At 42.6% G+C, this 23590-nt stretch overlaps 1 protein-coding gene across 4 annotated transcripts in view; it reads left to right on the top strand.

The window, feature by feature from the left end:
• Positions 1-480: 480 nt before the first annotated feature.
• DTNA (dystrobrevin alpha) overlaps positions 481-23590 on the top strand; it is a 224385-nt gene continuing 201275 nt past the window's right edge. For 2 of the 4 annotated variants that reach the window (XM_077185289.1, XM_077185300.1), the window contains exon 1: positions 481-795. The gene's annotated coding sequence lies outside the window, so the exon portion shown is untranslated. The remainder of the gene's footprint in view (positions 796-23590) is intronic. The other 2 variants (XM_077185284.1, XM_077185293.1) reach the window with 1 other exon arrangement.

Here is a 23590-nt window from a genome sequence, read left to right on the forward strand (position 1 = left end):
CCGGTTGGGACGCGCGGGTTCGGCGCCGTGAGAGGCTGGCACCGTGCGCATCCCCCTCCGCGCCCGCTCCTGAGGGAGCCGCGGCGTCGCGCCCACCTCCTCCCGCGGACAGGCCCCGCCCTCCCCTGGAAAAGGGGATGACATCATCTCTTTGCCCCCGCTCGCCCCGCCGCTCCCCCGGCCTGCCCGCCGCTCCGATAGGGATGGGGGGGTCCCACCCGCACCCCCTTGGCGAAGCCGCGCTCTCGGGGGGCCTAGAGGGGGCTCCCGGCCCCGCCGCCCGGCCTCGCCCCGGCCCCACGCCCCACTACGTCATCCCTCCCACCGCCCCCTCTCCGCCGGTGCTGGCGGGGGAGCGTCTCCCGAGGGGAGCGCCGGGGCCGGGCAGCGGCTTCGCGGCGGCTTCAGCCGGCGAAGGGCGCCGGCGCACCATCGCGGCGCCGGCGCGGTGCGGCGGGCGCGGCTGCGCATCGCGGCGGGGCGGGCGCGGCGGGCGGGCGGCGGGGCAGCTCCTGCGCTGACACCTGCAGCATGTGCCAGGAGCTGCAGCGGCAGCGGCCGCCTCTGCCTCTGCGCGGCGCGGCCGCCCCGCTCCGGCGCCGTGCGCGGCGGCGGCGGAGCAGGAGCAACTCCCGCTCCTCCCGGCGCGTCCCTCCTCCTGCCTGGCACCGTGTGCCGGCGGCGGGTGCACGGTGACCTTACGGAGCGTGCATTACCTCACAGGTAAATATCAGCTGATCCGCCCCGGCGGCGGCGGGAGCAGGCGGCGGCGGGAGCGCACGGAGCCTTGCCGAGGTAGCGATCCCGAGCGGGGCAGCGGGTGCGAGGTGCTGGGCGGGGGGCGCCGCCGCCTGTTGCCGTGTGCCTGTGCGGGGCGGGGGGCGCCGGGGGTTCCCCATGGCACCGTGGTCAGGGGGTGGGGGGCGGCCTCCGGAGGGAGGGCAGGGCGGGGGCAGCCCCCCTTGTCCCCCACCCTCCCGAGGCCGCCCCCCGTGGGGTCGCACGGCGCTCCCGCCTGTCCCCAGGCGCCGCTGGGGCGCTCCCGGCGTGCGAGTGTGCACAGGCATGCGGCACGGCACTCGCTCCCTGTCGCCCACCCAGCCGCTCCGTGCAGCGGGTCCCGGGGTCCCTGGAGACCACCTGGGGACCCGGTGGGCTGTCCCTGCTCGCCCGCTGTCGCCTCTTGCAGCCGGCTGAGGTAAAAGTGACGAAAGGACGGCGCCCCGCAGCGCAGCAGCGACTGCCTTTACCTGTGCGTTCGCCGGCTCCTTGGCAAACTTTGGTGTTGGGCGGTGAAAATCTCGATCGTTGCAGCCAAACTGGCTTGTTCTACGCTTCCATGCCAGAAACCAGCTACCACCCAAAGTGAAATACTGCTGGCGACCGCCGAATCGGGTACTCAATCACTGGATCCACTTCCCAGCATGGTTGATGTTTTAGTAGTACTTTAGTAGTACTTTAAACAAGGGTGGGAAGCAGTGTGGTCTGGTAATCCTTGGTAGTTACTGGTGACCCAGATGTTAAAAGGAGAGGTTCACCTTAGGTTCAGGTATATAAGCAGCATCACAAATTTGGTGCTAGTAGGCTTTCAATATACTCTGTTGTGTTTGAAGTTTTGTAACTTGCTGTTCAGTTCTGAACGCTGTCCCTCTGCTTCTCTCCTTGTAATTTGGATGTAGAAGTATTTTAATAATGGGGGTAAATGCACAGATTCTGTGGTTTAACAGTGTCATTAGCTATGGAGCTGTTTCCATAACTTTTACCTGGATACCAGGTTGTGTCTCACACCTGTGACTGCCACATGACCAGACTAATAAAATTATGGCAACCAAAGAGCAGTAAGCGCTAGGTTTTAAGTCACCCTGGTTTCTGGTTGTCAGAGAGTAAGTGAGCACGAGATAAGAGCCGATGCTATGTCTATTTTAAGTTCATGTCTTTATAGTGCTCCTCAAAAGAGAATGATCCTACTGACACATTTTTGGGTTTCACCTTCCTGTTGGAGTCAAGGTCCTGCATTTATTCAAAGTCTGTATTCATTGCAGCGGACAATTTTGTGGGTTTTTGTGGATTTGGTTTTTTCTTTTCCATAAGACAGAGGTAAAACTCAAAGAACTGAATGCCTCAGAATAAATCTTGTCTTCCTGTAGAAAAGCACAGATATAATACCATCTCCTGCCTTGACCTCTCAGTGGGATGTAAGCATAGTCAGAATGAGATGCTATCATCTTGCAGTGGTGGTAGTAAATACAGAATTACATACGTGTGCCCTCTGCCAGCGCAAGCAAGTGGATGGTTTGTACGTGTAATGCTCAGTATGTGTGGCTCCCCAGTGGTGTGTAACCATTTCCACGAGCAGTTTTCAGTGTCTTACTGGTTGTGTGCACCAGTGCCCAGCATGGCTGAACTGCAGGGTCAACCATCATGGATTCAACTCTCTTTGCAAAGTAGCTCAGGACCCAGTCCTGGTTAGAAACATGTGGCAGTGATCTCTGTGTTCTACAGTAACCCACTGATTCTGTGACTAAAAAACAGAAAAAAAGCACAAGGTGCGTTATGGTAAACTGCTGGATACCAATCCCTTAAGGTTTAGAGCAAGGTGAAGGATGAATTGTTTTGTTTGGCTTTTGAAGGCTTATACCTTTATTAATTATTTCCTTATTTTCCACAGTAGTATGCTGTCAGACTGTAGAGTAGATTGTCTCCTCTTACACATTTTGCCTAGTATAAATCCATTCAGAATTGCCTATAAGGGTCAGCACTGATATAACTTCGATTCCAGGCAAATAATCAGATATAATTGCACTGAAATCAATGAATATATACAGACATGAAGCTGTGAGAAGAAAATGGGCCTCATAGTGTTTTATATTTCTACAGTTGAAAGCCAAAAATAGCTGTCGTAAACACAGCGTGTCCTTTTGGAAGAAACAGTCAATGCCTACCTTAGAGTTGTTCAAAGTTTCTTGTGTTTCAGCAGCCTTGGGTTAGAGAAGTGAAAGCAGCAGTCTTGCAATGAGAACTTTTTCAGAGAAACTTTTTGTTCCAGTAGCTAATCTCCTTCTTAATTCCATGTTGTTAATCTTAGCGTGCCCATATTGACACTATTAACATTTGGAAAGGACTGCTTTCTCAAACAGGGTTCCTTGAGTGTTTTGCCAGGTGTACTAGGGTTAATTCCAATTACTGTATTTTAAACTGCTGCTCTTTACATTAGTTATATATATTCCTATGTCTAGGCTTAACAGCAAGATGCAAGTGGTATGGAATGTTACATTCCAATAAGTTTTGCCGTGCAAATGGGGATTGTAGTTGATGGGTAAGTCTGACATGTACTGCATGACTTGTCATGTTTTTCCTGGAGAGAGGGGAGTCTTGGGTCTGAGTCACCATGGAAGAACATGGAGCCCCGTAGGCATAAAACTGGTGCAGTGGAGTGATGAGTCAGATCTCTTATCTTGAATTTCGGTATTATGTGGTATGCATGCATGGGCTGCCTCAAATCCATTGTGCACCTAGGCAAGTAACTAACAGGCAGAGAAGTCACCTAATCAGACCTCTGACTTGCCTTTTCTTTGCAAAGTTGGTCCTGCTTCTATGGAAATAAAAGGCTGCTGGTTAGGATCATGCAGGAAATCATGGTGTATTAACCTGTGGAGCAAATCAGCTGTGCCAGGCTATACCCAGTCATTTCTTACATTGTTTCAAGTCCATGTAATACAACCTAATACTTTAATTTTCACTTTTTGTGCTTTAGACTTCAACCAGCTTTTTCAGACTTCTGGAACCGGTTAAAGAATAGCAGAGTAAGAGCAGTGTTGGATCTTCACAGACCCCAGTATTTGTTAAGCTAAATGACTTTTCATGAGCATTGCTGTGGAACATCAGTATTGTTTCTTTTTCCACAGGAAACTGATATAACTGCTAAGCTAACAAAAATAATTGATATTTCTTAGAAGTGGTAGCCTCAGAAATATGTTAAACAGCAAGAGTGAAGATTTGCCCACGCAGCTGTTTTTGGAAAAAAAACAAAGCCTTACATCAGAGGTGTCTTCACTTAGACACTTACTGTGAACTTCCTTGAATAGCAGTCATTAATAACGCTATCTTCTCAAGCTAATGGAGCATGAAGGTTCCTTGATTTATAATCATTTGGGAGCAGATGCTTGAAATTCTGTCCACTTACACAAACAGCACAAGAATGACACTTTTGCTGAAAATTGGGGGGAGGCAGGGGGGAAATTATGTGTGGGACTATCAGAATGGCTTGAAAAGTGTAATGCAATGTCTCCCTCTCCAATGTCATTACAAAAGCTACGAGAGGGACTGTGTTTGGAAAAAATTACATGAGGTTTCTCTTTGAAAATCGTAGCAGAACATTATTGATCTGTATATTTTTAATCTCCTGTGTGTAGCTAGTTGCCATATTGTGATTGCTGCAGATGTTAGTGCTGGTTTTGGGGTAGGGTGTGTGTGTGTGTGTGTTCACGGTCTTGCAAAAAAGAGCTGTCTTCTCACATTGCCTTAAATTGGGAAACTGTTACAATGAAGACATATGGAAAACCATACAGGAAAGATGTGCAAATTTAGATCTAAATTGTACAAATTCCAATTAAAGGGTAAATGCTTCATCTGTTTTTAAGTTAGATGCATCTATTGTATTCTTTAGCTGTATAGATACCTAGTGTCACTTGTGGAGAAATCAGTGCAGGCAAGGTTTAGTGGTCTCAGCAACTGAGATAAAATGCCAAGCCACTTGTAAGAACTTGGAACTTTCAGTGGTCTTTGTATGCTGGTGTGGAGATGACCAAATCTGAGACTAATTGCCCTGATGCTGTTCACTTCAGTAGAGCCAGGTTTTTGACCTGCTGCTTAAGACAGACAATGTCTGGGGGCATGTGTTTTGTATGGGGCAAAATCCTTCCCTCAATTACGATGACATAAATCCAGTCTTTGTGTATTTTCTCCATCCCACTGAAGAGAGGAGAGCACAACTGTTCACCTTACCTATGGCATATCCACAGCTGCTGCTAGGGACTATAATTGTTTCATGCAGAGCCTGTACTATAAAATGTGTGACGTCATCTCCTCTTGGAAGCACTGTATTTGTACTGATTATGTGAGAAGCATCACTGACAGTTCACATGCCTGTGCATATGCCACAAGGACCCAGAGGGAAATCCTGAGCCATACCTTTTATTGTACAGAGGCTGCTGCATTTTTATAGGTGTGCTCTCTCTGTATAGGCAGAACAGCCTGTAAAGGGAAATGCAGCGATTTCACTTTTGAACAATTTGAATTGTTCAAAAGAGATTACAACTTAACAGAATTCCATCCTATAACATACAAAGTACAAAAATAAAGGCTCTTTTCAGTTAAATCTTTCACCAGATTGATGTCAAGAAGCAATACAGTATCTCAAATGATTTGGTCTTTTTTAATCTTCTTAGCTGGAAGAGATGTCAGAAGAGCCATTCAAAACTGAAGTAGAAGATACATGCGGAATTTCCTCATGTAGTGGTCTGGATGTCTGCTTATTTTGCTTAAGAAGAAATTCAGACTTCAGAAGCACACTTGATTTTCTTTTCTCTTGGTGCTGACAAGCTCTGCCTTGGCTTAGTTGTCTAAAGAGGTAGCGGCAATTAAAATGTCATGTGACAGAAATGTCTATAAAACTGTTTTGTGATGTAATTATCGTAATGTAAGATTTTTCTGACCTGATTAAAATCAACAGGGGAAAGAAACTTGCGGCATTGTCTTTAGCTTTTCAAAAGTTCAGCTGGGACTCCTTCCTGACCACTGAGTCCTCACACAGTGCGTGTGAATGGAGGCTCATTTAACTGGTAAAACTCCTCCACATAGTGAAGTTCGACGACGTTGATTTAAATAAAAGCATGATAATATTTTGCCCTTGGGCATTCCTGGGGAGCAGAGGAGCTGCTGGTTTAGTGCCAGAATTTGCTTGTCATACTTACGGGTGAATAGACCCATTGAACAGTGAGACCTCATTGAACTGTTCATCCTGGCTTGTGCGGGGAGGCGGAGCTGTGTTTGCATCCCTCTTAACACCAGTGAGGGTGGGGTAAGCTGATTCCAGCCATGAGGAATAGCACCTTGAGAGGTTCTAAAGCAGCTTCTAGTGGCCAAGTTCACAGGTGACTGGAGGAAAAGAAAAGTAGAAGATAACATGCCAGGAAATGTTGCATTATTCTTGTCATTGAGAGATTAAAACCCCAATGCAAAGCATGACCCACCTCTCCACGCAGTGTAAGTGTAAAAGTGAAGGTCAGCATTAAACAGAAATGTGAGCGGGAGCAGCGTGTGCAAGATGATCCTCCTGGAAAGATCTGGGCTGAATTGAAGATCTGATGCATGTAGGTCTGATCTTGACTACTGGTTTCCGGGCAGCTGGAGTTACTCACCATGTCTGCACGCGTGTGGAAGGAGCTGCCTTTTGTAGGCCGTTTGTCTATGCCCTTATGCCTCACAGAATCGCCCTGTATAGTGGCTATTTACATCTATTGAGTCGTCTCACAATTACCCTGTTGTACTTGATTGGTGCCAAAGTCAAGTTAAGTGATGGCTGGCCTGTGCTCAGCCACAGCAGCATTGTCTGCCATAATCACCTCCACAAAGTGGGGCTGGATCACAGTCTGAAGTACCAGTCAGCTCTCCTCTTTTCTTTCCCCTTTCAAATCTTCTTTGCTTTGGCGTTTGTGCCAATGGTTGTGCTCCTGTGGTGTGCCACACAAACGTGAGTGGCACTGGAAGGCTTTGGTCCCTGCAGAAAGGAGGGCTCCTGGCTGCCCACCAAAGTCCGTCACCGCCTGACAGCTCCGCTTTAGCGAAAGGGACCGACCAACGTCCCGGTGGGCACGGTGCCAGCCTGGCAGATGGGCTCAGTGTGGGCAGCCAGCAGAGCACATACATGTGTGTAGATGTAGATAATTGTATGGATGGGCAGAATAAATAGGCATCTCTGCAATTTGGGAAAAGCTGCCGAAGTGAACGGCTGAGTAGCAAAGCAGCAAGCCTGAAGAGAGACTTCTTTTGGACATGGGGCATGTCAGTGTGCTGAGAGGAAGGATCTGTGCTTTCCTTGTTGCTCTCTGCTTGCAGTTCTGCAGGTTATGTAATAAACAAAGGAGGCTTTTTAGCCTTTTGAATCTAGGCACTCTTGTAACAACTGGGAATGTGGAAAATGACACTTCACTTCACTGAATTTCCTTACAAACCACTTGGAGCTTGCTACCAGCTCAGATTCTACCAACACAGTTACTGGTACAGCGTGAGATCAGTGGGAATTTGTGCTTGCCATACTTTTTGTTTTGAATTGCGTTTTAAAGTGTGAAATACTATAGTCAACAAGAGTTGTGTGGAAATCACTTGTCAGTACAAAATGTACCAAACTTTCTTCGTAGGTGATAGCTTCCAAAATCTTTGTGTAGTTAGCTAGACTCCCTAGCTAAGTCCCTTCCATGGATGGCAGTCAGCTAACACATGCAGGCCATATATTATTTGATAGTTAAATACATACAATTCTTTTGAAGATGTTAACATTAGCTGTATCTCTGCAGAAAGGCCATAGGAAAGCTAGGTGACTTGAACTTGTCTGCACATGGATTTGGTTGCAGAAGCCCATCTCCCTTGAGTCCATTTCCCTAATTTTATAGTGGTGCTGGAGAATCACCTGGCCTTGCTGTCTTAGGGCACCCAGGTTTCTTGCTTGAAGGTCCAGCTCTCACTAGGAGAGAGCACTTGTGGATTGCAGGATAAATAGCATCACATACCCAGCTGGAAATTGCCATGGTCTTCTCTCAAAATTCCGGAAGGTCTGTGGATGCAGTTTTTTTTGAGCTGGTAAGGCAAACCAAGAATCTGTGATTTTTTGGCAAAATCCGTAATGAGCTCTGGATACTCAGTATAAAAGTAGAGATTCAGCTTTATCTTTCTAGGATCCTTAAGTTAGATTATCTGGAATTACTGGGATAAGAAAAATCTTTTCTCAAATCCTGGAAATAAATGACATTTGCCAGATCTAATATAATCCCTTTATGCTTAACCCGAAGACATGGCAACTGCCTGTGTGACTCCCAAATCAGGTACTGCTGATTTCTAAGTGCACACAGTCCACAGAGAAATTTTGCAAGCCAGCACATTAAATGCACTGGGGCAGACCTGGGGAGTGTGTTTTGGCTTAAAGAACAGGACCAGGCTTTTGTTGGGGACTGACCTACCTGGTAAGGTGTTAAAAATGAGTGTGAGGAAAGCACTATTCTGAAGAGGGGAAATAATGAGGTAATTTCTTAGGGCATGGATTTTAAAAAGCAATTAAAACTTCTGCAGGTTTCAGAGGCAGGTATTTGCTCCTGTAGTGGAAATGATAACACCATTCCTGGTCTGGGTATGATGTCTGACGTGTATACACACTTTTATTAACTTCTTACTCTTTTTTTTAGGCTTCCAGACATGTTTACTATGTGACTCTGCTCATTTTTTCCCTTCTTAAATATTAACCAGAACAAGCAGTTTAATGGTGGTGTGCACTAGTTAATGGGAACTACAGAAATTTAAATCCCCTGTGTTAGAATTCTGCAAGTTTTGACTCATTTAATCCCTCTCTCCTTAGCCCACATCTACCATTTCCCTTTGTGCAGACTAGTAGGAATACAGCTTTTAAGTCTCAAGGGGTTTTTATCAGTTTCTTATCACTTGCCTTCAGCTGCTTCTGGTGGGACTGTTAGAAAAACACAGGTGTAGTCCTTCAAAGGACTGGGAGAGGACAAAGGGATAGGAAAACAGGATGCAGGAGGAGGAGGAGGTGGGTTGTTAAAAGGGGAATGTGGGATGGAGAAAAATAGTATGTGAAAGGAGAAAAAAAATGCAAAAGGGTAGGGTAGAAGAAAAAAAGCCTGAAAACAGCAAAAAGAAAAGAAGGAAGGAGAGGAAAGGAGAAAAAACCCCAACCAGATCATCTGGTGAGAAGGATGTACTGTGTTAATTAAAATTAGTACATGCTCCAGCTAGGTTCCTTTTCTCTTAACATGACAGAGCAGAACTGATTTTGCAAAGGCTTATTTGGCAAAGAGTCTCATTTGACCTTACAGGACTACTTGCAGGAGGAATTCTCTCGAGACGAGCAGTGTGAGCAGTAGCAGGGTCAGTTTGCTGGGTTTTTCAAGCCCACAGACAGGACATTGGCAGAGGAACTGCATCAGGCCGTGCTCTGTATAACCTTCTGCAGAGAAAGGTGATACACACTGTAAATACTGCAATATTAGAGTGACTCAAAAAGTACTCCCTGTTTCTCTAGACAGATGCAGAAGATTTTAAAGCAGTCAGTGTTTGTGAACACTATGTTTCTTAAAAGGCACTTTGCTAATTTTTCCTTCATTACCACTGTTCATCTAGTCATACCAAGACTCAAATTATTATGGACAACTGCATGAACTTTTTTGCACAGAAAAGGTACACAGTAGCTGTTGTACACAGTAGTAACTTAAAATGGAGCCACTTAGTACATTTCTCTGCACTAAGCACTAGCCAGTCATCCTTAAGCAGAAGAAGAGGTTTCACCTTCATGTTTTGGTGAGAGGTATGTTTCATTTGACCCATTGTGGTGGTCCTTATTTCCATATTCTACCTTTCTGATACCTTGGGATCCCCATATTATCCCTATTTGCATTTACACATCATTGTTACCTATCTTCATTTTGAAGACAAACTGGCAGAAAGATAATTATTCTTGCACAATTTGTGGTGTTTTTTTTTTTTCTTTCAGCATATGAAAGCATATAGCAGGGCTTACAAACTCTCTTGATTTGTTGTAGGCAATCAGACTTTTGATGGTGCACTTGACTATCAGAACAAATTACTTCTTTACCATAAGCTCCGTGCCAAATAATGAATGTAATGTTAGTGGGCTTAGTGAAGCAGTGGGTTATATTACAGTGACTGCAAAGCATGAAAACCTACTGTGTCTTTCTGTCATAAAAAGGCCCTGCCTGTGCTGTAGATCCTGTGAAGAATTTGTAGAGATACTTGAAAGGATAAAACACTGTATAAATTCCTAAAGTTCAAAGAGAAAATACCACTCAGGATAAAAAAGGGAGCTTAGCCCAGCAGCAGCTTAACCATATATGACAGATCTAGTGCTAAGTCCTGCGCCATCAATGCAAATGCTTCTGGAGTTCACCAAGTAGCCACATGGAAAGACTAGAAGAAAGGCTTTGAGGATACTGACCTGGGGAGAGGGGCAGAAATAAAAGGCACATGCTTCCCAATAAATGACTCTTACTCTCTGGGCAGGGTGCAAACAGGGAAGGTTTAAGACGTGCACAGCTAGATTTGTATTGCATTTCCTGTGAAAATTACTTTTGAAGGCATTAATGTGTTTGTCTGTATTTCTGTGCAAGTATTATGCTATAAATAAAATTGGGAACCATGAAAGTTGGGCATCCTGCTAGAATAAGATAGGGAAAGGTCACACCAGGCCTAAACAACACTCTCTTGAGTGTTGAGAGTTAAAAAAAATCATTAGCTATGACCTCCTTTGGTTGCCATATAATGACGTGAACATTTGATCAAACCTGATCACACTTAGGCCAGGAGGATAATCAAAAATGCAGTGAGAAGGCTGGTTTAGAGGTCACACTGCATCTAGATACTTCCCTTTGACCTTCAGTTGCCTCTATACATGTCCTGGACCCAGCTGTTTCCCTGTCTTGCCAGCTCCACACAGAAACATCCCATATTAGAGTCATGCCTCACGCTGGCCTCCCTCCTTCCCCCTGCAGCTGCTTCTGTCTCCTCTTGTCCTCTGCAAGCCCAAGGATCCTCTCCTGTCCTGCCAGTGGCACCTGGATTTAAGCTGCTCTGTCTTAACCACTGCTGCACGTTGAGTGTGGATGGCCTGTGAACATGCAAATCATCTCACTAATTATTTGCACTGCTTGTCACACAGAGTGACACAAACCCTGGTGGCTTTGGCAGGTTGCTGTCACCATAGATGTGCAGGGACAGCTTGTACAAGTGTCCAAGGAGAGGGATGACACAACAGTGTTTTAGCAGCTCTGCTGGTACCAGGTTTCAGACTTTGTACCCAGTGCTCAGTCTTGTTTCAAATAGTGAAGGTAGGAAGTGATCTTCTACCTGAAGACCTTAATGTTAAATAAAATGAAATGGAAACATTTCATGCTAAGTGCACTCCTAGGAAAGTAGGTGTGAGGTTGTAGTCCCTGCTGTGAGTTGAGCATGCTTGTTACAGGCCATATTGTGGCTTTCTGGCCCTTCTTGGTGACCACAGGGGTAGAAATGGTTCATACTGCTTTTGTTTGTCCATAGGAAAAGGAAGAAAGATGGTGCTGCATCTCCGTTCTGAAGCTAAAGTATAGGCTAAAGGTATTCTTTTTTTCCCATGGATTTAGGGTTTTTTTTAGGAGACTGCAGCAGTGTATTCTAAGCAGTCACAGGAGCTTTAATGACAGCTGTTTTGCTTGAAAGCTTGTATCTGTCAGTGTCTGTAACATGGTTTGATGTAATCCTTCGGATTTCGTCACGTTGAAAAAAGCTGCAGAGTCTTCTTTGCCTACCAAAACACATTTAACAGTTGAAATTTTAGCAGTGAATATTTCTAAAACCTGCCATTTTGTACATACTGTGTTTGATGATCCTACTGTTTACGTATTTTAATACATCTCTTACCTTAATCTGAACATCCAGTTAAGGACATGGATGAAGAAAATAGGGTGGTTTGGAAGAAAAAGAAACAGAAATAAAGTAATACTAGAGAAACCTCAGTAGTCCCATATGTCTATGCCATTTGCTGCTCAAAACCAAGGAAAAAGATTTAAAAACAAAGTTGTCTTTCAGAGCAGACCTTATGCCTATGAGTCAATGTCATCTTACTACTCAGGTGTCAAGAAGGTTTGTCCGTGAAACCCAGATTTCTGTTACATATGCTGACATGTGTTTTGCAAGACCTTGGAATTACACAAGGGAAGGAGAGCTGGAAGCTGCTGCCAGAGCTACAAATGGTCACAGTTATCCCATGAACCTTCAATTCCCTGAGCTCTGGGGCTGCAGATGGGAGCCCTGGGTCTGCAGGCAGGGCTGCAGTGGCTGCCCCTTTGGTCAGCTGGGGAAGTGCAGGTGTACCACTGAGGGCAGGATGCAGGTGTTATCCTTCTTTTGATGTCAGCGGCTGGGCTGTTGCTCACCTCCTTTTTTTTTGTTTTCCCCCCAAAATGCTGCACATTTTCTCAAGCAGAAATGCTTGAGAGGGAATGGTGTTGGATGGTGTGGTGGGTCCTGTGGCTGCCTCTTCGCTCAGAATGCAGAGGAGAGTGGGGATATAGGACCTGACCTTAGCACTCCTGAGTTGGCTATTAGGAAACCAACCAGGGCACTTGAATTCACTGCTGTTTTTGTTCCAGGGGATTCTCTGTGGCCTCTGCTTAACAGAGAGAAAAAGTGGTGTTGTCCCATTGGTATTACAGTTTACATCCTAATTTGTTGAAACCAACATGCCAAGCTGTGAAGAAACTTGTTTCATCAGATCCAGTTACCCGATATTATCAGAATCTAGCTGGATGGCTCTCAAGGGGCTTTGGGAGGGGGAAAAGGTGTTTGGTTTTTCATGGTGGTATTCTTCCTTTCCTTGCTTTTCTTTGTTTTAACTTCTTTTGCTGAAATGACAGTAAAGCTTGCATTTTGTTGTAGTTAGCTCTTCACACATCTATTTCCATTTAAGGAGTGCAAGATACTGGGCCAATCTACATTTTTCAAGTGGTCTTCAAACACAGTAATCAAGAACAATGTGTTGCTTTGTTTGCAAAACCCCAAACCAAAAGTTTATCACTTCCTTGTGTCTGACAGCCTCACAGCAGTGAAACTTCCTGCACCTCTTGCTGCCTGCTTGGCTAAGTCCAAAAATCCCTTGTTAACATGGGGTTAAAAATTCATTAAGAATATATTTGTTCTTTATGCTTTACCTCAAATTGTATTATAGTTTTATATGGAAAGAGCACATCAGTGATTGGAACATAATTTAGGAAGAGTTTTAAATGGTGTTAGAGTGTTTAAATTGAAGCTCCAGCACACACTCATACACAGTCCTTGAATTATCAAAACATTTGTTAGTGCTTGTTATGTGAGCAGTGTGGCTGGAAGCTCAGACCTTGAAAAGGCCTTTACTATTTTTTTCACAGCTTATTTTTCAGAGTTTATTCCTTTTGTTTCCTTTTATTTTTGTTTTTAAAGAAGACGATCCTCCCCTACCCTGCAAGAGCTGAGTGTTTGATGTGACTTTGTTTTGGAAAGTGGTAGCACCCACTTGCATACTATTTGTGAATTGTCAATGTCATTAGATATTAAGGTGTTTAGCTTGATTTGGAAATACAAGGTTCTGCTCTGTGTTGTCTGTGCATCTGTATTAACAGTCTCCTAACTGTTGTGTTTTTCTCCTTGGTAAGTATTCCTAGCAGCAACTCCCACAGCAGTTCCTTCTAAAACTTCAGCATTTGTAACTGTACTGTTACCATTGGGTTTTTTAATATTCTATTTTTAAATCTCCCTTTTAAAAACAAAACACATGGAACAGTTATCAAGAAATGTAGCAAAAAAACCTACCCTAGTTCCTAAGCCTTTTAAGCAAAATACAAAGCAGTACAGCTAATCTGTGCCTTCTCATACAAAAGGAGAATGTAACACACAATCTAGGCAGTAGATCCTTAGCTCCAGAAATTCATACAGCTCCAGTAAAGTCACTCTTAAGGGAATCTCCTATGACTGTTCCCTGTGTGTTTCCTGTGAAACATTCAGTGCATACACTGGGGTCGGATCAAATCACAGCTGCACCAGAGAAGGGAAATAAGTGCCTGAAGATATACAGACATGCATGTCTGCAAAGGTGAGGTGACAGGATTTCTTAGCATACTAGGGAGAGTTGCTGAGGGAGGAGCCAGTGGTAATAGAAAAAAAAAGACAAAAAAGTAAGGAATGAACAACAGGCTTTCTGTAATTACTTGTAGAGTGTATCACAAAAACACAACTGCAAAGAGTAAATCAATGTCCTAAGAACAAGGATTGCAATGGTCAGAGTCCCTTTCAAAAGGTGTGGAGTCCATGCCTGCCTTAATGCCAGAGGGACATGTTGCAGTAGGGGGGGATATTTTGAAATCCAAGAATTGTTCTTTTCTTCTCAGTGACCTGACTGAGGATGAACACATTTCCCATTTGTAACTGGAGTATACTAAGTCAGCTCATAAGTCAACCAGTGTCTCACTGTGGGGCTTTTAAGGTGGGAGTTCATCCATTGTTTTATTTACCAGCCATATTTATTTGTCTTTAGTTTTTAACTATTGCATTCCCAGAGAACACTGGTCACTGCTAAAAGTAATGACTTGGTTTTTTCAGATTTAAGTGTATTTAATAACACTGTCAAATAGCAAATGTTTCTATTTCTGTCAGTACGCCTCCTTTTTAGCTCTTGCAGCACAAGTAGGGAAAAATGCTATCATGAAAACTTTGGGAGCTGGTATTAGAGCTGACTTTCTGTGGGAAGTTTTGTGTGCAATCCCAGGTGATTCAGCCTGACTGAGATGCCAGGTTAGCCCTGGGTGCAGAGGGAAGGCTTCAAGGCTGAATGATAAGAAGTTATGTCCTTCCATGTTTTGTACACTTACATCCTCCTTTTTTCCTATCTGAGTACTTCAGATGGCCAAAATAACTGGCAAACATTTCTTCTTGTTTGTTTTTTAAGCGGTCTTGAACTGACAAGACAAGAAATCCTGAGACCAAAGGACAGTATTTTTGAGAAGGTTGCAAATGTCTGAAAGTAGAGACACAGAATATATTTACCTCAGCTGTGATTTTACTGCCATAATAAGGTTTTTTTTTTTTGCTTTGCTGCATACACCAGGACTTTAAGATTATGCTAGCTTATGCTGAGCTAAATCCAGATATGGGATTTGGTTGTAAAATGTACAAGGAGAGGTTTGTGTCTGCAAAAAGTCCCTACAATCCCCTTTCCATGAGAGGATATTAGCAGGTTGAAAGGAATCCATTGCACAGTGCTTCCGTGCAATCCTGGCTGAATTAATTGTGACCTTGCTTTTCACACCCCTGCAAGGCTCCTGAGGATCCAGAGGGTAACTTCACTGGGCTTCTTCCAGATGGCAGTGCTCTTTCCCTGCAGGTGTTTTGGTGTTGCTGAAGCTCATGTTGAGCAGATGTATGTGAACAAGCCGGTGAGCGATGCTCTCCTCTGCTTTGTGCATCTCTGCCGTGCTGTCCATGGCAGGAGCTGCATGAGAGGCACCTCCTGAGCCTGGACAGCCCACACCAAAGGTCACCCACCCACACCCTGTGTGCCCCTGAGCAAACCCTCGTGCTCCCCCTCAGTAGGAGCATCCACAATGGCTGGAGCTTAACTACTATCATTTGGTGATTCATTTGCAGTGCGTATTTTCTAAAAATTGCATAGCCTGTTCTCAAAAGCAAGGCGAAGAAAAAAGCAGCTGTGATGAAAAGAGAGGAAGAAAATCTCACACATACAAAACACAGAGCTTTAAAGAACCAAACCCACATTGTTAGGGGAGGGGAAAAGACCCAAAATTTGCCATGCCTTATCTTTGAAAAAGATCAGAAAGATTTTTGAGGTGCTATTCATATTTTAGACAATTAACAGCTATACCAGTGAGTCTAACAACATATGGATTTAAATCAGTTCTGACTTGCATTTCTTACTTTTGTGGGTTTTCACAGAGAATAAACCAGGAAGTTTTCCCTCTTGTAAAAAGATATGATTTAATATTCAGTACTAGTGAATTTTAGACATGTGATACTGATATAAACACTCCTTTGTAAGTGGTCTAAGAAGCATCAGAACAGACCAGTCCAACTTCTATTCTATCAGTGAATACAAAGAACAATTTCATTGTGCCTCTCTTTATTCTAGCACAGCTTACATAGAATTTGATTAAAAAGGCAGAAAATTGACATGACTGAAAAAAGGAAAGAAAAAGTTAATCTTCAGTGCTATGGAATGTTTTGCTATAAGCTTTTGCTTTTTGCGTAAATTCATCAACAAAAACCTGTTGCCAAACCCAAAACTTCCCATTCAGATATTTAAAATGTTTCATTTAAAAATTCTTGATCAAAAGATTTTAAGTTGCCAAATTCATTGTTTTCTTTACCTCAGTCTGAACTTTTTTTTTCCTCCCTGAGTCACTGCAGCACTTCATCCTTTCTGTCTCCTACTGTGTCAGGTTTCCCAGCCTGAAGATACATTTTTTCTTGGCATGTCATCAGTATGCAGCTTCTGTGCCCAGTGGGGAGGTTGTATTTTGCTGTCCAAAAGCAGCTCCATGGTCCAGTCTACAAGACACCAAAATTAGAAATCCGCTGAGATCCTCCAGCAGCCCAGAGAGACACAGCTTATCCCAAAACAATAACACTCAGTCTGTTTTGAAAGTGATGCATTTTCTCTGCATGAATTAAACTTGGCTTTTAATGAAGCACTTCATTTGATTTTGCTGATGGAAGATTTCAGTTTTCAGCTCAAGTTAAAGCACTTCCGTGCTAAAATTTCTGCTGTTTGATTTTGTTCTCCTGACCAAGTCTCTTCCAAGACTCTCTTAGTCATTGTTTGCATGGTTTGTAACTGGGAAATATCCTTGTTGTAAAGGCTCCTCATATTCTGGGATGCATTCCCTGTTCTTACAAGCAGGGAACTATAGAACCAGTACTCTTTCTCAAAGTGGAAGAAACATGTCAAGGTCAGATGATAAATTTCCTTGCAGACTAATACACGGATTTATGTTGAAGGTCCTGACCAGCTTGAAGCCCAGTGAAACAAAAATTCCTGCCTGTGTGTGTATTTAAGGAATAAGCCACAGATGAGTCATGAATGCAGCATTACTAATGACCCTACCCACACCACAGCTGCTGAACCTTTCTGCAAGGCAGACCTCCCCCAGATGCCAAGAACACCTCATCAGTACTCTCTGTGTCTGATGGTCCCTGACAGGCTTTCAAAGCTGGCCCCCAGCTTCTAGCTGAAGAGACTGTGTAGAATCCCAGTAAAAAAAATCTGTTCCCTGCCCCATGGATGATGTGACCCACCCACATCCTTCCCCTGGCCTCACCTCCTGGGTGATGAAATCTCTCAACCCTCCCTCCAGTAATTCTTCTAGCTCTGAATTTACCTCTAAGCCAGGAAGCTGCAGCAGAGAATCGCTGAATGAGTGAGTGGATGCATGCAAATACATGTAAACAGAAATACATGCAATTACATGTGGTAATTTGTGCAATCTTAATAGTCTGCCTATATGTCTATTAGCATTTTCTTTGATGGACTGGCTTTCCTTTGACATACTTTTTTGAATGACCTCTGTAAAGGCATTTTATGAAAGTAAAGTAGGAATAGTTCAGTGTTGTTTTAGAATAGGCTACAATCCTTTTGTGGCTCTTCTCATTAAACAAGCAATTTTTCTCCCAGGGCAACAAAATGTGAGTTGAAAGTAGGATGAGAGCAATTAAGATCCAAGAAGGGGTGTGTATAAAGATAGGATTAAAGAAAGCTGAAAAGCAAAATTTCAGCTGAAAAAGAAAAGACTGATAAATATATTGAAAGCTTTTGATGGCAGCAAAGTAAGTAGAAGGGCAGTTCATTTAATTTCAGCTTTTGTTTTAACTGCCAGTTTACTGCAAATGAAGATTTTGATTTAATTCTAAATAACATTTGGGGAATGGTATTTCTTCTGCCCCTAAATGTGATTGGCAAAACAAATTTGAAAGATTTGCTACAGGAATGTGATTTCTCTCAGTTTTCATTAAATCTAGATTTAATAGATTTTTCTTTTTTTGTAAGTGAGAGCTGTCATTCTTTTTTCTCCTTTCTATTTTGCTTTTCTGGCTGGCTACTGTTGTGTCATCTTTTGGGCCATTGCAAGCCCTTTTATTAAAAACAAGCCATTTTCATAAGAATCTTGCTGCTTCCTGGTTTGGAAACCTGTACCTGAGAGCTGCTGCCTTTTTAAGCCCTGTGCTGTGTGACAGTGGTGCCAGGAGGAGAGCTTGCTGTTGGATTGCTCCACTCTCCCACTGCTGGAAGCTGCTCATCTCTCTGAATGGGAGGCACCTGAAGCTTTCAGAGAGTTCCTTCTCAGTGGTTCTTTAGGTGCTTGACCTGATAGATGCTTCTTAGAGCTGCTCAATCTGCTGCTGCACGCCTGGAAAAGTGAGTTGTTTTTTGGTTTTTTTTGGTGAAACTCAATTGTTTGGTTAAAATGGTGATTTGTTGCCTTGCTGCCATGTAAATGAACAGTTTCTGGGAGAGTTTTAGTGGTGAATTGGAAGTATGAACTCCAAAACTTTGGGCTTTAGGCTCTTGCTGGCTTCTCCACAAGGGAGATGGAGTTCTGAAGCTCTGTTTCAACACTACCAACCCTCAGAATGCTGGTGCTTTTTTGAGCCAGTACTATGATTTCAGAGTGATTTGTGTTGATATTCTCCATTTTCTTTTGAAAATGAAGTTAGTATTAAAACATTTATTTTTTTAATTTGGAATTAGATCAGGCACCAACAAGCTCATCTGAAACAGTTCAGTAGTGCTATACCATAGACCTGTTTGATGTCTAGGGCTTAATAAAGTAATTTTTACCAGTTAGGAGTAGGAGTTTGGATTAGAGTTGCCTATGCAGTAGTATCCCTTAGATTTACTCTAAAAAGTGCAGGTCAAATGCACAAATCTACTTTATGAGCAAAGATGATGAATTTTCAGGAGCTGGAGATACAAGCCAATTTACATCAGAATATGCTTATTAGTGTTTTTCATACTTCTGTTGAAAATTATTGTGTGATTTTATTCCTTTCTCTTCTAGCTTGTGTATCTGAAAATGGGAATCATGTTGGTTCACTGAGCATTCAAAATCAAAAAGTAATAATCATATTTTAGAAAATAAGGGAAAAATCACTGCCACTCCTCCTTGTGAGTTAAGTTGTGAATGGGGTGGTTTGCATTGCTGAAAGTTATGATGTGTGTTTGAAAATTTTATTCAAGAAAGAAAAGCTGAAAACAGATTCAGCCAGCTGATGTGCTGGGTTTCATTCTGCCTTTATCTTTTGCTCCCACAACAGGAGGAAGTACTTGTAGTTAATCATGTTCTTCAATATTTGACAAAATATAAATCTGCTGTGACTTCCCGACTTAGCTGAGGGTGGATTAGGAGTCAAAGAACAAGAAGAGCTGCTGTGCATGGTGGGAGTAATGTGGAAAAGTTTAGTGCAAACTTGACCCAAATCATTACCAGTCTATCACTATTCACAAACATGAATTAAAAATATAACAGATACATTGACTGGTGTCCTAGTAGAGGCTTTCAATTTTCAAAAAAAGTTTTTAAAATTCCTTTTGGAAATACTTTTAAGAATTTAGAGTTCTCATTGTCCTTTCAGCTATAATTAATTATAATAATTATAGCTGTGGACACAGATATTCAAGAACAAATGTGAGTAGGACAAGCAATCTGTGGTATCAATGACTTTATGCAAAGAGCTGTGCTATCCTACATAGTGGAGTTTCTTGCTCTAGGCAGTTCAGTGAATGTGTCTATCCTCACTGGCTCAAATCCTGGAATAAACACCTTGATCTTCTTTTTGGGCAGATAAAGTGGAGCTTAAAAATGTTTTCTGAGACCTTTCAGATGAAAATCTAATACTAAATTGTTTCTGCTGCGCTTCATTAGAGGTGCTTGCGACTGGATTGCTATTGATTGCCTTTTGAATGTGATTCTGCATTTTTAAAAGTGGCAAGAGAAAAATGACAGTGATGGATGTGTACCTTAATATCCCTCTGTCAGATGTGAAGGAAGCTGCAGTTCATCAATGGCCTGTTAACGGCAGAAAAGCCAATGACTATTCACAACCTGAAGGCTCTGATCCTACAACCACCTGAGACTTGTGTGTCTTTATTAATGAAAGCAACTGCACTGAACATCTGGGATTACTCACATCGATAAAACAACCTGAGTTTGAGTGATCAGTACCTTAGAAGCTGTTCATGTAGGAAAAAGCTATGATCAGATAATCAAAGTCAGAAACGTAGGTATAAGAAGGATATCAGTGCTTCTGACACTTAAGAGTTTCCCTGTGCTTTCCAGCTCACAGTAGCAGAACATGCAAGGTTAATAATGTAGAAGTAATGCACTTTGTGGTGTTAATCACTAGAACTTGCTTTGTCCCTTCTGTGACAGCTCGTGTCTGAAGGCTGCCTGAGGTCACTGGTTTATGCCACTTAGGTGAGACGGAGAACTTCACTGGTTTTCACCCATTCTGTGCTGCTTCTTGCTTTGTGTAGGCCTCACTTTTTTAGAGAAACATTGTTGATATATGTGACATTTCCTTATCTTCTTTAGTGTGATAATGACATCAGACTGTGCTAGGAAATGCTGAGGCATCTTCAGGTCCTGCTATGGCACAGGAATTAAAGGAGTGTCATAGGGGTATTGTGGCCATTATCCCCTCCCTTCCCAGGTTCTTTAAGCTACCCTAAACTACTCATTTGCAACAGGTACTCCCAATCTTGCACATGTGAAGTTGTCCTGGTGTGCTTCTGTGTACAGCAGAAGTCCACAGTTCACATGAAGGGGGACCTTCAAGGACTGCAGCAGCTGGAGTGAGAGCTCTAATGATCACACTTCCTCCTCCTCACCCTCCTTTTCATCCATCCTAACCCCACCCTGGTATTCCTGTTGTTGACCCTTCAGGACCACCCTATGGATTTGGTCACCCCCAAGCATGTCGAGGTCCTGGTTCCCTGTGCTGTAGGAAGACAACAAAGCACTCTCTTCAACAGTTAGTGCCAGTCAGCCATAACTTTCCTTCTAAAATAAAAGTTATTCTGAGAGTTTAGCAGCACTTGATAGGACATGAAAAAACGTGTTTTGGCTTTTTGTGCCTTTCCAGATTTGTCCATTTTGTTATGCCTCCTGTCTTCCTTTATATTAGCTTTGCCCCTTCTTCAGTCATAGTAGTTAGAAGAAACACAAAGTATGTTTTGAAGGCAAATATTTTGAAAAGTGGAAAAAAATAAGAACAATTCATACAGCTTTCACTGAAAATAAAAGTAGTATCAGACAGTAATGTTTATCATTTCATTGACTGTGCTATGCACATGTTAGAAATGGTCCTTTAACTGACTGTCTCCCAAAATATGTAGTTGCATCAAACTTCAATTCTCTAATCCATGACTTTCTGTTCTAATTAGGTGAAGGAACCCAATTTACTCTGGCCAGTGCTCTAAGTGGGAAGTAATTGTCTTCTGGGACTTGAAGTGTTTGCTTTATAAATCTAGATTGCTGTTTGCATTGCAGTGGATTTCCACCAAAGTCTTATGTAGTTAAATATCTTTGGTGTGCTACTGATTCTCATGTTATTTCAGTTTTCCTGTGCTGCTGTGAGAATGCAAGAAGGAAAAGTTACTATATGCTGGTATGTGTTTTCCTGTGATCAAGAAAACCAGAATTCTGTACTTTTTGCTATATTGCATGCACTGCGTCATCTAAGCTGGTTCCAATACCAAACCTGAGTGTATCATTCTCTGGTCATGAAGTTGTTTGAACAGTGACACACAGGCATAGCCACTCAAGGTGATTGGAAAATAATATTCCAGACAGCTTAGACTCTTTGAGAAGAGACTGCAAAGGCAAAGTAACCTGCCAGCAAAGGAAACAGATTGTTTCCAAAGTGCAGTAAGTAATACTTGTTGCTCCTCTTGTCCTAATTGTTAAGCTACTTTCCATCCAGACAACGTGTGATAGACCATCCTCAGCCTGCTCCAGTGACAGGATCTTTGGATCTTTGAAGAAACATGGAGGTTGGTTGGTTTGGTTTTTTAATGAGCTTTTTTTCTTTTCTAAAAATGGTGAAATACAAGATATAAAATTATTTTAATATTCTCCTACTATTCCTAATTCCTGAACGGTTTGTGGAAAATTACTGCCTTTGTTCTCTGATACATTGTTTGCAAATTTCTAGTTGGAGGTGATTATTTAAACAGCAGAATAGGCACCACAGTAAGTTTCACTTTCTGTGATACTTGACAAAAAGTGCTTTACAGTACCCTTTTTTATGGACAATCTTGCTTTTTAAAAGAATGAAGGCACATCATGTTCAGATTTATGCAAGATACCATCCTATATATAGTTTAAACTGTTGCTTTCCCCCTCTTTTGGTTTGCAGACCACTGCTGCAGTGGTGAATGTTTAACCCCAGTCTGTGCTCCGAGCAGCATGTCACTGTCAGGGCACAACTCTTGTAAAGGCTCCATGTCACATAGTGGCAAACAAGGCACATGGGTCAAACAGAAGGCCTGGAAAGATGAGTTCAGATAACCCTTGTCTCTCTGCAGTACTTGAGAAAATATTGGAAAACAGAAGAATCAAATAAAAAGCCTGTGTTTCATTCTTTCTCTCAAACTTTGATCGGGAAATATTGAACTCGTACGCAACAGATTGTTTGTCTTAAATATGCCTTCAAATAGACAATTAATTGAACTCAAGTAAAACATGGTGTGACCTGAGACCAAAAATTCTTACCTCTGGTTACATGTAAAACACTGAGTTCATAAAGTAGCTCCAGTTGCTTTTAGCAAAAAAGTTCTGTCCCAGCAAAATAAGTGTGCATGCAGTAATGAAACTGGCATTGCTTTTCTTGTTTGGGGGTGGTGAGTAAAGTAAATGCTATGTGAAATCTCTGTAGAATTTAGGCAGATAGTCTAATAATGTGTATTTGTGGTTTATGGTATCTGAAGAATTGGTTCCTCCAACCATTACCAGCAAGTACTGTGTGAGAGCTACCAGTTTGCATTACCATCTGTGTATAGAAACTCCAGTTTCTGTGCAAGCCATCACTGCACTTGTATGATTCATAGTTGTTTGAAAGAAAGACTTATTAGTCACCTACTTCATTCCCCTTCCTGTATGGAATTATTTTTTATTGTGCTGTACATTTGCTACTTTTTTGTCAGTCTAATTTTAAATTATCGAAGTAATGGAGCTCCCACTGCTTCCCTAGGGAAAATGTTCCAGAGCATTAACAGATCTGCTGTTAAGAAAGATACTAATTTCCTGATGTTATTTTTTCTTTTATTAACTTTATTTCATTGCTCTAATTACTGTCTTCTGCACATTTTCCCATGTTCTCACTTTGAAATTTAAGCCTTGCACTCTGCAAACATGTGTTGTTTATTTTCAGCTACTCTAAATGTATCTGAACAGGTAAAACTTAACCTATACAGGCCTTTGTTTGGTAGGAGTAAGGCAATAAAACTGCTAAAATTGGTTCATTTTAGAGCAACACTTCTTTGCAAGAGCACCAGAAATAATTACAAACAACAGCTAAAAGCTTCCTGTGAGCTGAAAGTTGATTTCCTAGGCTACTTTGTAAAAATAATGGTTGCACTTACCTGAATTAGGTAGACAGAGTTCAAGTAAAACCTCGTGTGGACATCAATTTTGATTTGAGTTTTCTAGTTTATCTAGAGGATTGGTAGGATACTTCAGGCAGTTGAAGAATTTTCAGTTTCCCAATG

The sequence above is a fragment of the Agelaius phoeniceus genome, chromosome 1 (genome assembly GCF_051311805.1).
Source record: "Agelaius phoeniceus isolate bAgePho1 chromosome 1, bAgePho1.hap1, whole genome shotgun sequence".
Lineage (NCBI taxonomy): Eukaryota > Metazoa > Chordata > Aves > Passeriformes > Icteridae > Agelaius > Agelaius phoeniceus.